Genomic DNA, 12592 nt, shown 5'->3' on the forward strand with positions numbered 1-12592 from the left:
TTTTTTTTTTTTTTTTTTTTTTTTGGTACAAGGGATCGAACTCAGAACCTTGAGCTTGTGAGTCAGGTACAGTGCTAAATCCCCCACCCAGATCAGATTCTTTTTTCTTTTTTTTTTTAAGGTATCTGCAAAGTCGCTAAGTATTCTTTAAATCGCAAAGCCTCGTTTCTAATAGGAGCCACATTCAAGGACTTGGGGGGCAGTCTAGATGGTACTTAACGGTGGGCTGGATATGGCAATTGTCTAGGTGAGCAACATGTGCCCAGCCTCCTCCCTCCAGGTGAGTGCGACCACGCAGACTCCAGGGAGCCTCATGAGCACAGAGGCACCAGCACTTAGGACCCAGAACGGTCAGCATCACACAGGGGGCCCATCAGATCCCTCCCCGGTCCTCATGGGAGGCAGAAAATGGTAAGGCTGCTTCAGCTGCTGCTGTGAGGCTACCGCAAAGGGAATGAAGCCGAGCTGCGGCTCTCCTTCACTTTACAAATAACCCAGCCGGTAAATATGTGCCTTGGTGCTGTGACATGGTCGTCATCTCTCACTGCCCCCTCTGAAGGGCAGCTCTGGCACAGTCAGGAGAAAGGTGGTGGGGAGATGGTGAGGACTAGGCATGGTTCTTTCTCTTGCCTAGAGGGAAGGGGACAGAACTTGGATTCAAACACTGACCTGCAGCTTGCTAAATAGAGGCACACAGAGATTTAAAGGCGGATCTGCTGCACATGGAGGCCCTTGAGGCTTCCCGTGTAGAGACTCATTCCAGACATAATCACAGTCCTCACACCGAAACACCATAGCACAAATAAGATAGGTAAAAAGGAGATAAGGAAAACTGTAATTTTTAAATTGTACCGTTAGTAAAATCTATAGGTTTGGGACACAAACCCAGCCAAGGATTCCTAAGGTCTAAAGTCTATGCACGCACAGTAAGCCTAGGCTATTCCCTTTCCACCTACACAATGGGTCTTCCCCTGCAGATGGGCTACAGCTCTGTCACCAGGAATGTCTGTCACCCTCGCCCTGCGCAAAGAGCTGTCCTTTGCCTTTCATCTGTGAATTGAATCTCCTCTTTCCGTAGATTCTCCTCCCCACTCTCTTCCCTCCAATGAGAATTCTGCCTAATGAATCCCTTTATGCTCACATATTCTGAAAATTCTTTTTTCTGTGATGGAAGTTGGAGAACCTGCAACCTATCCCTGGGCGGGGAGAGTCAAGCTCCCTATCTTGGTGTCGGGGACTTCCTTAGATCCTGTCTGGTCACCAGACCAGCAGGCCTGTGTGACGGCCTCCAGCTCAGAGCCTATTTGGCAGTGGTGGTGGCAGGGAGAGTGTGCTGTGGGGTTGTGGGGGATCTGCCACGGAAGGGCATTCCTGGCAGAGCGTCCAAGTTATAGGCAGGCTGAGCAGCAGGAGCTCCCAGGACACTTGACAGCTGGAATCTGGTTTTATGCAACACATATTTGGTGTCCATTGTGCACCAGTGTTGGGTGCTAGATACCCGCACGGTAGAGTCCAGGGAAGTTTGTTTGCTATACAGCATAGGGCTGTTTGGAGCAAATTTCAATCCTTCTCATAAGAATATGTAAGAGTGACACCATAGAATATATTTTGTTGATGCTTTGGGGGAGCATTGGGAGATATAATTAAAAACAAAAATTCCCATCACGGTAATCAACACAGAAAGCACTTTTGTGATAAAACCAGAATGTGAAGGACATCACAGGCAATCTGTTTAGAGAGTGCAAGGGTATAAAGGCACATAATTAGGCAGGTACACCTCAGTACAGTACTTCACAGCACCTTTTTTTTTTGGAGGGGTGGGTTACTGACTGATACCGAATCCAAGGTCTTCACATTGAGCTACATCTCCAGTCCTTTCAAAGTATTTGTTTGGAGACAGGGTCTTGTTAAGTACCCCAGGCTGGACTTGCACTTGCAGTCCTTCTGCCTTGGCCTCCTGGAGTGCTGGCATTACAGGTGTGTACCATCACACTCAGTTTTGATAGCACCCTTTCTCACAGAGCCTGGCCCAACTTTATCGTGGTCACAGGGGGGGCACTGTGCTGACTTTATGACAGAAGGTCGGTGTGAAAATTGGAGCAAGCCACCCACTGAAGCTAGACTCTTAGGCTCCCGCAGGGTCCAGGCAGTAGACACATCTCTGGATGTTTGCATTTCACAGAGATGGTTCCCAGGCCCTTGGAGAAACCGCGCTGAGAATCTGCCAGAGGCTTATTTAGTCATTCTAAAGTTCTATGTACATTTGAAGAGATAAAGACATTTTGAAAGGAACATGGGAGGTGTTTTCTTAATGTTCAACAGAGAGGTTAAACCTCTAGTTTTTAATTTGTAATTACCCTCACAATCCCTCCCTGCATGACAGTAATACTACAATCTTCTAATTATTTCCATGGCGGTTTCTACCTTTGTCTTAGAAATGTTCAGTTGTCTAAATATACAGTGAGTCCACAGCAAAATGCAAAAAAGCAATTACCAGAATCCCAATTTGACAAATTTTAAAACTCAGTGTTACATTTGCCTTGGGGAAGAACCTTTACATATACTGTGGGTTTACTTTGGTTTGTTCATCTCTACTGGAACTGGAGGGAACTTGCATCTCACCATTAATCTGATGACACAGACCTATTCTTTGCGGTTTTGTCTATTAATTGCTTTCCTCTTTACATTATCCTTCCAGTCAAGCCCGTTAACATCTTTGTGTCAAACTTAGAGCTTGAGTGCTCAGATGCATATTAAGTAACTTTTGTTATTATTTAAATGACCCAGCCATCCCTCTGCTGGGTATCTTTCCAAGAGAACTAAAAGAATCATATCACAGAGAAGTATGTGCACCCATGTTTATAGCGGCACAGTTTGTAATAGCTAAATCTTGGAAACAACCTATTTGCCCATCCGTTGGAAACTGGATAAAGAAGTTGTGGTTTTTCTATAAAATGGAATATTACTCAGCCATAAAGAGCGAGAGAATAGATTCATTCATAGGAAAATGGATACATATTAAAGATATACTCCTAAGTGAAATAAATAAGTCCCACATGTGTAAATACCAAATAGTTTCCCTGGTGTGAATATTCTGCAACAATGCATAAGATTCTAATAAGATTACTGACATTTAGAAATGGGAGGAAAGGAGCTAAAGGTGTAGGGAAGGTGTGATACGTAGGGGAAGAACAAAAAGGGAAAAGAAAAAAATGTGAGAGAATGAAAAGATGAAAATAAAGTGTTTGTAGATGGGGAGGGGAGGAGGGGGTGAAGGGAGGGCAGAGGTAAGGGGAAAAAAATGAGAATCAAGACTTGCCATGTAAAGGTACATGATCCCAACAATGAATGTAACTGTACTGTATCCCTAAATGTACCAATAAACTCAATTAAAAAAAAAAAAAAAAGAAACCTACTCAAAAAAAAAAAATAAAGTACTAGCGAAAACTCAATCACTTGTACCCCACTAAAACTAGATTGTTGGACTTGTATGTCCAGACCATTTCTGTCCTGAGAGAACTCTCTAGAGCAGATCGGAAATATGTGGTTGTAGGAACCCCACTGGAGCACAGAAATAAAGAAAAGTATAACAGACAAGAGTGTTTTGTAATAAACACTCCCCTTGAAGTTATTAGAACAACCACAGCTGTGAGAGAGACCACCAAACAGCCCTGGAGAAGGGTGACACATTTTCTGGAATATTTCTTTTCAGCTGAGTTCAGTGCCAATCAGTTACTGTGGAAACTGAAGTTTTACGTCTTTTATGGAAAGTACAGTCCAGTCATCCTGTGGAGCTGGCTTCACTCAGACTGTCCCGTGGGTCACCTGCAGCACTTGAAAGGGTTCCTCTCAGCATGGTGACAGCCATCTTTCCTCCGGAACACTTTTATGTAGATGGAGTCTTTGGGTTGTGAGGTATCGCAGGCTTTCTCTGGCAGATATTTACAGATCTTTATGATATGTGAATTTAACACTTAGAGTTTCTGGAGGAAGAGAGAAGCCTTTTAAGTACAGTATAAAATTATGAAAGGATTCAGTTAAATTGGGCACAGGATATGGCCTCAGACCCAAATTCAGAGGTGGGCCAATGTAAGTTCAAGGGGAGAGCGTTTGTGTTTGCTCTAACTTTGTTTTTATTCTTATTTATTTACTCTGTGATGCTGGGGGTTGAACCCAAGGCCTCACGAATGCTAAGCAAACTCTCTAAGCCACACCCCACGCCTCATTCTCATATTTAATAAAGTCAGTGGTTAAGCTCGTGCCCAATTTAACCTAGTAGATTACTGAATCCTAACTGAAGAGAGTTTGGAGTCTTTTTGTTGTTGTTGTTCATTTGCTCTACTTATCTAAAAAGATTTGCATAATTTCTGGACTGCGGTAAGAATAATGTCTTCTGATTCAGTGTGCTTTGGGGTCCCCAGAGCTGGCCTCGTGGGTAGCAGGAAAATCTCTTCCATGGCCCAAACTTCAGCTGCGGAGGAGGCACAGCCTTCAGAACCCCCAGATGTCACAAATACCACATGCTGGCACATCTCTAGCCCCGCATCTGCTCATCCTGTGAAGTCAGATGCCACCAGCTCCTGATAAAGCTGGTCAGGGAGAATTTGGTGGCCTTACCTTACTAGTGGCCTGTGGAGAGTTTTGCTGTCCAGCAGCACATCTGTTTCACATTCTAAACAACTTTACCTTTTTAGTAGGTGTGATAAGCATTTAGTATCTTTAGCATCCTTCTTTTATTAGGGTCATCTTGTGGAAGACACACTAACCAAGCCAATGGAGAAATTCCCACTCACCAGCCACATTTTTGCCCATTACCTATTTATGGCAAAGCATGTTTTTGCAAATGAAGAGATGTTTCTGTTATATTAATAGCAGAGCTTTTATGTTTTGTGACTGCTACATTTTAAAAGCAGCTTTGGCAGGTCAGTCAGCAAAAGGGATAACTGATAGCTGAGCAGGCAACTGGAAAAGCCCCAACAGATCAGGGATCAGTTCGACCACAGACATTTTCCATTTACATTTTTGCTTCTCATTGAAGTCTCAGAGTCCTCTACTTTAAAAAAATTTTGTTTTGTTTTGTTGCATGACAGACACCAAACAAAGTTACTATATATCTATTTATCAAGTCCAGAAGCAAGAGCTGCAGTTGACTGTGTTAACACAGCTGTTGTGCCAATTCAATTCCAGGCAAAACACAAGCTTCCAAAATTTCATGAGAAAGCGCCACGGCCAAGGAAGACTGAAGTTGACCATTCCTATCCTGGTGCATAACTCAGGAAGCAATCAACTCTGCATTTGGCCTGGAATGTCTATTAAATAATTTTGAAGCTTGCCATCTCCCATTAGCTTTACCCAACCAGAATCACTTATTCAATCCAGACCTGGTAAGAGAACAGTGGGGGTGAAGAAACTTCATGTCCAAAGCACACCTTTAGGCTTTGCTAATAATGCTCATAGCTTAACAGTGCACTGACAGCGGTGGAGTTCTGTACTTAAAAGTTTGCTGTCACAGCACGTGGGCATGCAAATAAGCCAAGTGACCCAGAGTGAGTGCGTGGGTCCATCCCATCCCTTATCCTGGTATTGCCAAAACGGTGGTAATGGGAACAGAAAAATAAACTACTGGTCCACATTCCAGTCCCGGCTTTTAAGTCACTCTACCAGTAGCATCATTATTTTCATGACAAAACAAGCAGGAAGTTTTTTTCAAACATTGGAATCCCAAAAGCTGGGGGAGAGGGGATAGCCAATTTCAGTTTTTCAAATGTCTGCTCAGATTGTAAGGACGAGATCAGAAGGTCTGGAGAGTGATGTAATTGCTTGGCAGAGGTTTTGCACACATGGCAAAAGCTGAGATCCATTGACATACCCTGTGAATCCTCCAAATTGTCTGGGTTGTTTTTTGTAGTTGGCCATTTATATGCAAGATCAGCTGGTGCCTAGATTCCAACTCTTTATAGCCTTCAGGTGACAGTGGAAGCTCTAATATTTTACCTCAGTGCAGCAGTGCTGCAATTTGTTTAATGAGGCTTTATGACCCTATGAAGCAAGGAATTGTAGGAAAGCCAAAGCATCAGTTTTGCATTGTTTTTTAGTTTCTGAAGCTAACAGCAAATCATAATCACAGATCCCTCTGGTGGGACAAATTTCTCATAAATTAGTAGAGAAAACAGTAGGGGAATCTTGAAACTCTTGAAATCTTTCCTACAAATATTGAGTAAAAGCATACATAAGTAAAAGCAAACAAAAATTTAAGCTTGTCCACTAGAGGAACAGGAAAAAAAATAGAGCACTGACTGCAGAGAGATTGTTTGCAGGTGTTGGTACCGAGGCAGAGTAGTTGCAGTGTTAGCACCTGTAGGAGTTACTGGGATAACACATTTATTTCTCAAATATCTTATGCAAATCTATATGTATTTATAAAATATGCCTTTCTTTTTTACTGGAAGTATGGTAATATCCTGCTATCATGACATAGTGACATTGTCCTTTATTTATAGTTCCATCAATTCCAGGACCTTGGTCATTTATGTTTATGGTTTCTGCCATGCTGGCCAAGTGGTGTATGGATGAGAAAGGACTCTTAGAGGTAGAATCTGATTTGAGACATGAAGTAAACTCAGGGCTGGGCCAGGAGACACACAATTCTACCTCCTCAAACAGGGCAGGGAGCCCAGGGGCAGCTGGAACATTTGTGTCCTTTCTCTTCTCAGGAAAACCCTCTAAGGAGGGAAACTACTCATTTACTATTTCCCCACAGTCTGGTCTGAGGCAGGGCAGGTGAGGTGGACAGAACAGGGAACAGAGGGAAAGAGTACAACAGATAAGGGAAGGAAAGGTTGTTAGGCAAGATAAAGTGTTCTTCAGTTTGTAATGGTTAAATCTTGGAAACTGCCCAACTGCCCATCAACTGGTGATCAAATAAAGAAAAATTTAAAAAAAGCAAAATGGAGTACTACTCAGCCATAAAGAATGAGAAATTAGACATTTATAGCTAAATGGATGCACATTGAGGTGATACTCTTAAGTGAAATAAATAGGACACATGTGTAAATACTGAATAGTTTCTCTGGTGTGAGAAACAAAGTGTAAATGAGGACCAGAATGTACAATAGATAATCAAGATGTATAATAGATAATATGAAATAGGAAGAAAAGGTCCAAAGGGGAAGGGGAAGGAGAAATGGGGGTAGGTGAAAGGAAAAAAGGGAAAGGAAAAGATATGAGAAAAGGAAATAACGAAAAGAGAGTCTTTGTACAGAGCGAAGGGTGAAGGGGTGGAAGGGAGAGCAGGGGGATGGGGGAAAATAGCGAAGACACATCATGTACAGGTACAAACTCCTACTGATGAATGTCATTATGTTATATACCTAAAATGTACCAATAAACTTCATGAACAAAAAAGGTGTTCTCAATTCTTGTATTTGTTTTCTTCAATCATTCCCTGTGGCCGTCTATATCATTTTTAAGTTTTTTTCTTAAAGAGCCAAGTATGGTGGCACATGTGTCAGTACTTGGGAGGTTGAGGCAGGAAGGCTGCATGAGTCTGAGGCTAAGCTGGGCTGCATAATGAGTTCAAGAACACCTTTAAACTATACAGTGAGACTCTGTCTAAATAAAATAAGAAAAGTTTTCTCTTATAATGAAATTGTCTCATAAATACCAGTAACTCACCGCAGGACTAGGTTCTCACATCGCAAATGTGACAGCAATATTATCCATTTATCTGAAAGTCCTGCAGGCAATATTCCTGGCATCCTGTATTTTTCCACCATCAAAGCTAATGATGATCTGGATGGGATTTTCCAGACCCACACGTTCCATGCTTTTCAAAAGCCAAAGCTTGAGTTTGGAGAGGGTAGCTCATTCAACTACTGTTCCAAAAGACTGGTGAGGTAAGGAGACACTTTACAATTCAGGGTCTCTCCCCTGACTATTGTGTGGCCACAGACTTTCAGTTGTCTATTCAGCAAATCCCTGACATCCACATTCATTTGCCAAAACTATTGGGGAAATATAATTAAGAACACAATCTTCTCTCAATACAGAAATCTCTACAAAGGTAGTAGACCAGAATGTGATGGAAACCACAGGGAGTTGGCTAAGAGATTGCAATGACAGAAACACACAGCCAAGCAGGTAAATCCCAGGACATCCAAGTTCTTCAGTAAAGCAGCGCTCATCCTCAAGGAAGAGGACTTAGCAGCAACTCTGGTCGCAGAGTCTGTCCTAACTTTATCTTGGTAGGTGGGAAAACCAGAGGAAAAGCATCCTTCCTATGTCTCAATGGTAGATCATTGTTTTGCAAATTGGAGTAAGGTGCTCACTGAAGTTAGGTTCTTGGGCTCCTGTAGGACTTGAGAGGTAGGGACACCATCTCTCCTGTTATTCGCATTTTATAGATATGGCTCCCAGGCCTTTGAGGAAAATTCTTTTCCATTAAGTCTATTAGTACATTTTAATTCAAGGAAATACTGCTGAGCTGAGGCAAGAGACTTAGTCATTATAAAAATTTATATACATTTTTAAAAACCAATGAAATTGTGAGAGACAGGGGAGTCCTTTCCCTTTCCAACAGGGAGAATTAAGCCCCTTGTTTTAATTTATATTTGCCCTGAGATAGGTAATCAAGTATTCCACCTGTTTCTCTCTCCCTCTAAATCAATGAATTGGAATTAGATTCTCAGATCTGAAAGAGATCCAAGGAGATAATCCTTTTAGGCCCCTGCCTTCAGGCAGCTGAGTGTCTAAATTTTTTAAGACCCATAGCTCACCTCTCATCATCTTCATGGTAGTATTGAGACCATGTTTTAAGAACCTGGTAGGGTCTGAGTTCTTTCTTTTGCCTACTTGAATTCCTTTCTGTTATGAATTACCCTTGGATAGACAATTTACCATCACACTTGGAAGATTCTTTAATGTCTCCACACACAGGGTCAACATGTACACACACTATCTCCCTTGCAGGTAATTCTGCTGTGCCACTTAGCACTTGCTTGGTCAGTGGCAGTTAAGTGGCCATACGATGCAGATATTTTCAGAATGCCCTCAAATCCTACATCCAATATTCAACTTACTTAATATCCAGCAAATCTGCTTTTAAACTAGGATATATGCAATTAACTTTTTTGAATGTTTTCATTTTTAAAAAAACACAGTATTTACTTCATAGGTTTTATATATTATACACGAATTATTTTTCAGGTGTGCGTATCTGCCTGAATCTCCATGATGGGGTCATGCCCTGTACTGTTTTCATCTTCCATAATATCTGGCCCCATGTCTGGAGCAGAGAAAGAGTTAGGCCTGGTGGTGTTGAGAATGGGAAGGGGTATTCTATGGAGACAGATTTTTAGCTCAGTCTAGGGGTAATAAAACTAAGTAGAACCAAGGTTGTTTGGAGAACTAATGGGCTATTAGCTGTGATCTACAGATGAGAAGACTACCCATGGTGGTGATGCATGCGGATTTCTGTTGACTAGGATGTTCAATTTACTAGCAGCTTTGATGAGAGTTTAGAACGGTCTTTTGACTCCACAAGGAAAAAAAGCAGATTATTTACTAAAATATACTGAGACTGAAGTCATGAGGATTGAATACTTGTCTATATTCTTGACTCTCTTTTCCCATCCTCAGGCAAAGAGGTAAAACCAATGTCAAGGTTCCCTAGAGATTCTCAGACAAATAGAGAAACAAACACACACAATAAACGAACACTTGAAATCATTGTATTGCCTACCCTAACTTATGAAGAGGTGGAGAGAGAAGAGATATTCCTTTTCTGTCCTGATGCAATCAGACAATTAGAGGGACATAAGTACTAGGAGAGAATGCTTCTCAGGGTCTGAGACACTGGAAACTCATCTTTGGGTCTGATGTATGGTTCCACTGGTGTGACTGATTATCAAGGGTTTCCCTGAGAACCCAAATTCTCTCTTTTCTACAGTCACTATTCTGTTTCCTGGAGGTAATGCTGCTTTTCAGCCTGTAGCCAACTAAATCCTGCTCACTCATGAGAAAATGCATGGGGCATGAAGTAGGAAGAGACATGCCAGAAATTTCACATTGGGCACTTTTCTAAGCCAGTTTTCCCTTGCAGTTGTGCTGATGGCCTTTGGCTGGTTAGCTCACATTGAAACAAGCATATGCAATGTTCAGAGTAGAAACAGGCAAATGCAATCAATGTTCAGAGAGCACAAGGAATATATTCATTTTATTGACCTGTTGGTCAACTAATCTAGCTTTTGATCTTAAATTCTTTAGAGAGGCAACTTTTATATTTCTTTATTCTTCATAATGGAAAAAAGTTGGAGAGAAGTGATTACATTTTTAATACACATATGCTAATGTTGCCCTGTGTTCCTGGAGTGCTTTTTAATTTCCAAGAGTGCCAGAGGCCTTTGTAGAAAAGATATACTACTGAAACAGTACAGAAAAGCTTTGTAATTCATTAGCACAGAAGCACCATGACCCAGTTCTAAGAATAGGAGGCTGCTTTTCCCCAGGGAATCATGGAGCTCCCCAGAAGTCTCTTTTGGGACTGGCCAAGCAGAATGTGGGAAGTGAGTGAGGACTTTCTTAAAAATACTGAGCACAGTTGGCCTTTAAATATAAGAAAAAAATAAGGAAGAAATAGGCCAATTTGCCATACTGGCTAAGTTTTATTCAAACTTAATTCAAAGTGAATCTTGAATAAAAAATTAACCCTGCATAATTAGCCAGCATACAAATACTACTACAAAATATGTATGAATATTTTATAAAAGTCATCCAAGAAAACAACAGGTTCTAAGCCCTCATTTAAGTGCTAGGAGCCTGAGAAATTTCTTTTGTATTCAGAAAGTAAATTTCCACACCACAGGTTGAAAAACCTGAAAGGAAAGAGAGGAGAGAGGAGCAGGGTGGAGAGGTAGCCTTACAAATCCCATTTGACACATCAATAGGCTACCTGAAACACAAATGTGTCTGTGAATTCAGAGAAAATAATCTCAATCCCAGAGATGGTTAGTGGGCATAGCACTACAGAGACCTTCACAGCCTACTCAAATAGTAAAATGTCTAAAATGTCTGTCTCCTGAGCTTTTAGCCAGAAGTGTCCCTTGTTCTTGGAAAGGCCACACACAAAGATGTCTGGGCTTGGCTTGTGTGCACTCCTGTGGAAACGGCTATGAAACTCAGCAAAAGCAAGCTTTTAGTCAGGTGGTGTGACTCCAAAATGGCCTTCCAGGGTCTTATAGTAGAGATACACCATGATAGAAAGAGAATGCACAAGTATTTTAAACCAAAAGAATGAATGTTAAGTTTAACAGAGATTTTTTTCATTTCCCCCCACCCTTTTTTTTCAGCCACTGCTACATGGTTGGCACCTAGAAAAGGTGTCAGCTAACTACTGCGTACAGGCCAAATCCAGCTGGTGGCCTTTCTCTGTATGGCTGATGTAACAAACGGTTTCTATATTTTAAAAAGTTTGAAATGATAAAAAAAAAAAAGATTCTATGACACATAATTAAATGAAATTCAAATTTCAGTAGTTTTACTGAAACACAGCCATATTTGTTTACATTTTCTGAGGGCTGCTTTCACATGCGAGGATGGCAGATTTAAGTAATTGTGATGGGGACTTCATGACCCACAAAGCCTTAAATATTTGTTATGTGGCCCTTTCCAAGTTTGCTGACTCTTGACCTAGAGCCCATGACTGCATCACAGGCACTGTAACTGAATAAATGAACCTGTCGTATGCAATGGAGCAATGTTTCAACTGCCTATGATGATTACAGACTGCCAGCTGAGGGACCAATCAGAGCAGTGAACTGATTTACTAGGCTGCTGTTCTCACTGGAGCTCCCTCACGCTTCTGAGATACAATTTTCTTTCAAGTATATAAAACTAAAGGTCTTTACATTTAGAGTATACAGTTACTTGTTTGCCTTGGTTCTTTCTCTTAAAAATCCTAAGACTTTTATGAGGTTCTTCCAAAAGGCTTCTAAATATCTGGTATGGACAATAATGCAAAAGTCAATTCATTTAGTGACGTCCCTAAAATCTTCAGAGCTTCAAAGTATTTTACTCAGCAATTTACTCACCAAACCCTATCACATTTGGGAACTTGACTTTGGAATTTGAGAATCCCGACCCACTCTCAACCCAAGATCTTCTTGAGAATTTGGGCACTAAGGAATTTGCTTTTCAAACTGGCAAAGAACAAATGACATATGAGAATTGAGAAGAAATTAAAATCATCACAAAAGGAGAGATTCTTGATTCTTCTATTGAGATGCTGTAGAGAATAAATGTCAGTGACTAAATCACAAGAGTGACTACAGACTTTGCATCATCTTATCAAGATTTTCAAAATTTACGGAGCTGCAGTATCAAGAAGTAGAATTTAAGAGATAAATTTGGAGTGAAGAGATTTACCAACCTTTGCAAAACCATAGTACTTCTTTGTGACAAAGTTGAGACTGGAATGTCAATCTCTAAACTCTGTATCCTTTGTTTTTAAAAAAGTAGATCACTGTGATTTCCTGTGTGCTTCTTCAGCTCTCACTTCCACAATACTGTCTTGCATATATATATATATATATATATA

This window comes from Fukomys damarensis, unplaced genomic scaffold (assembly GCF_012274545.1).
Source record: "Fukomys damarensis isolate Sample0158 unplaced genomic scaffold, DMR_v1.0_HiC HiC_scaffold_11, whole genome shotgun sequence".
Taxonomy (NCBI): Eukaryota; Metazoa; Chordata; class Mammalia; order Rodentia; family Bathyergidae; genus Fukomys; species Fukomys damarensis.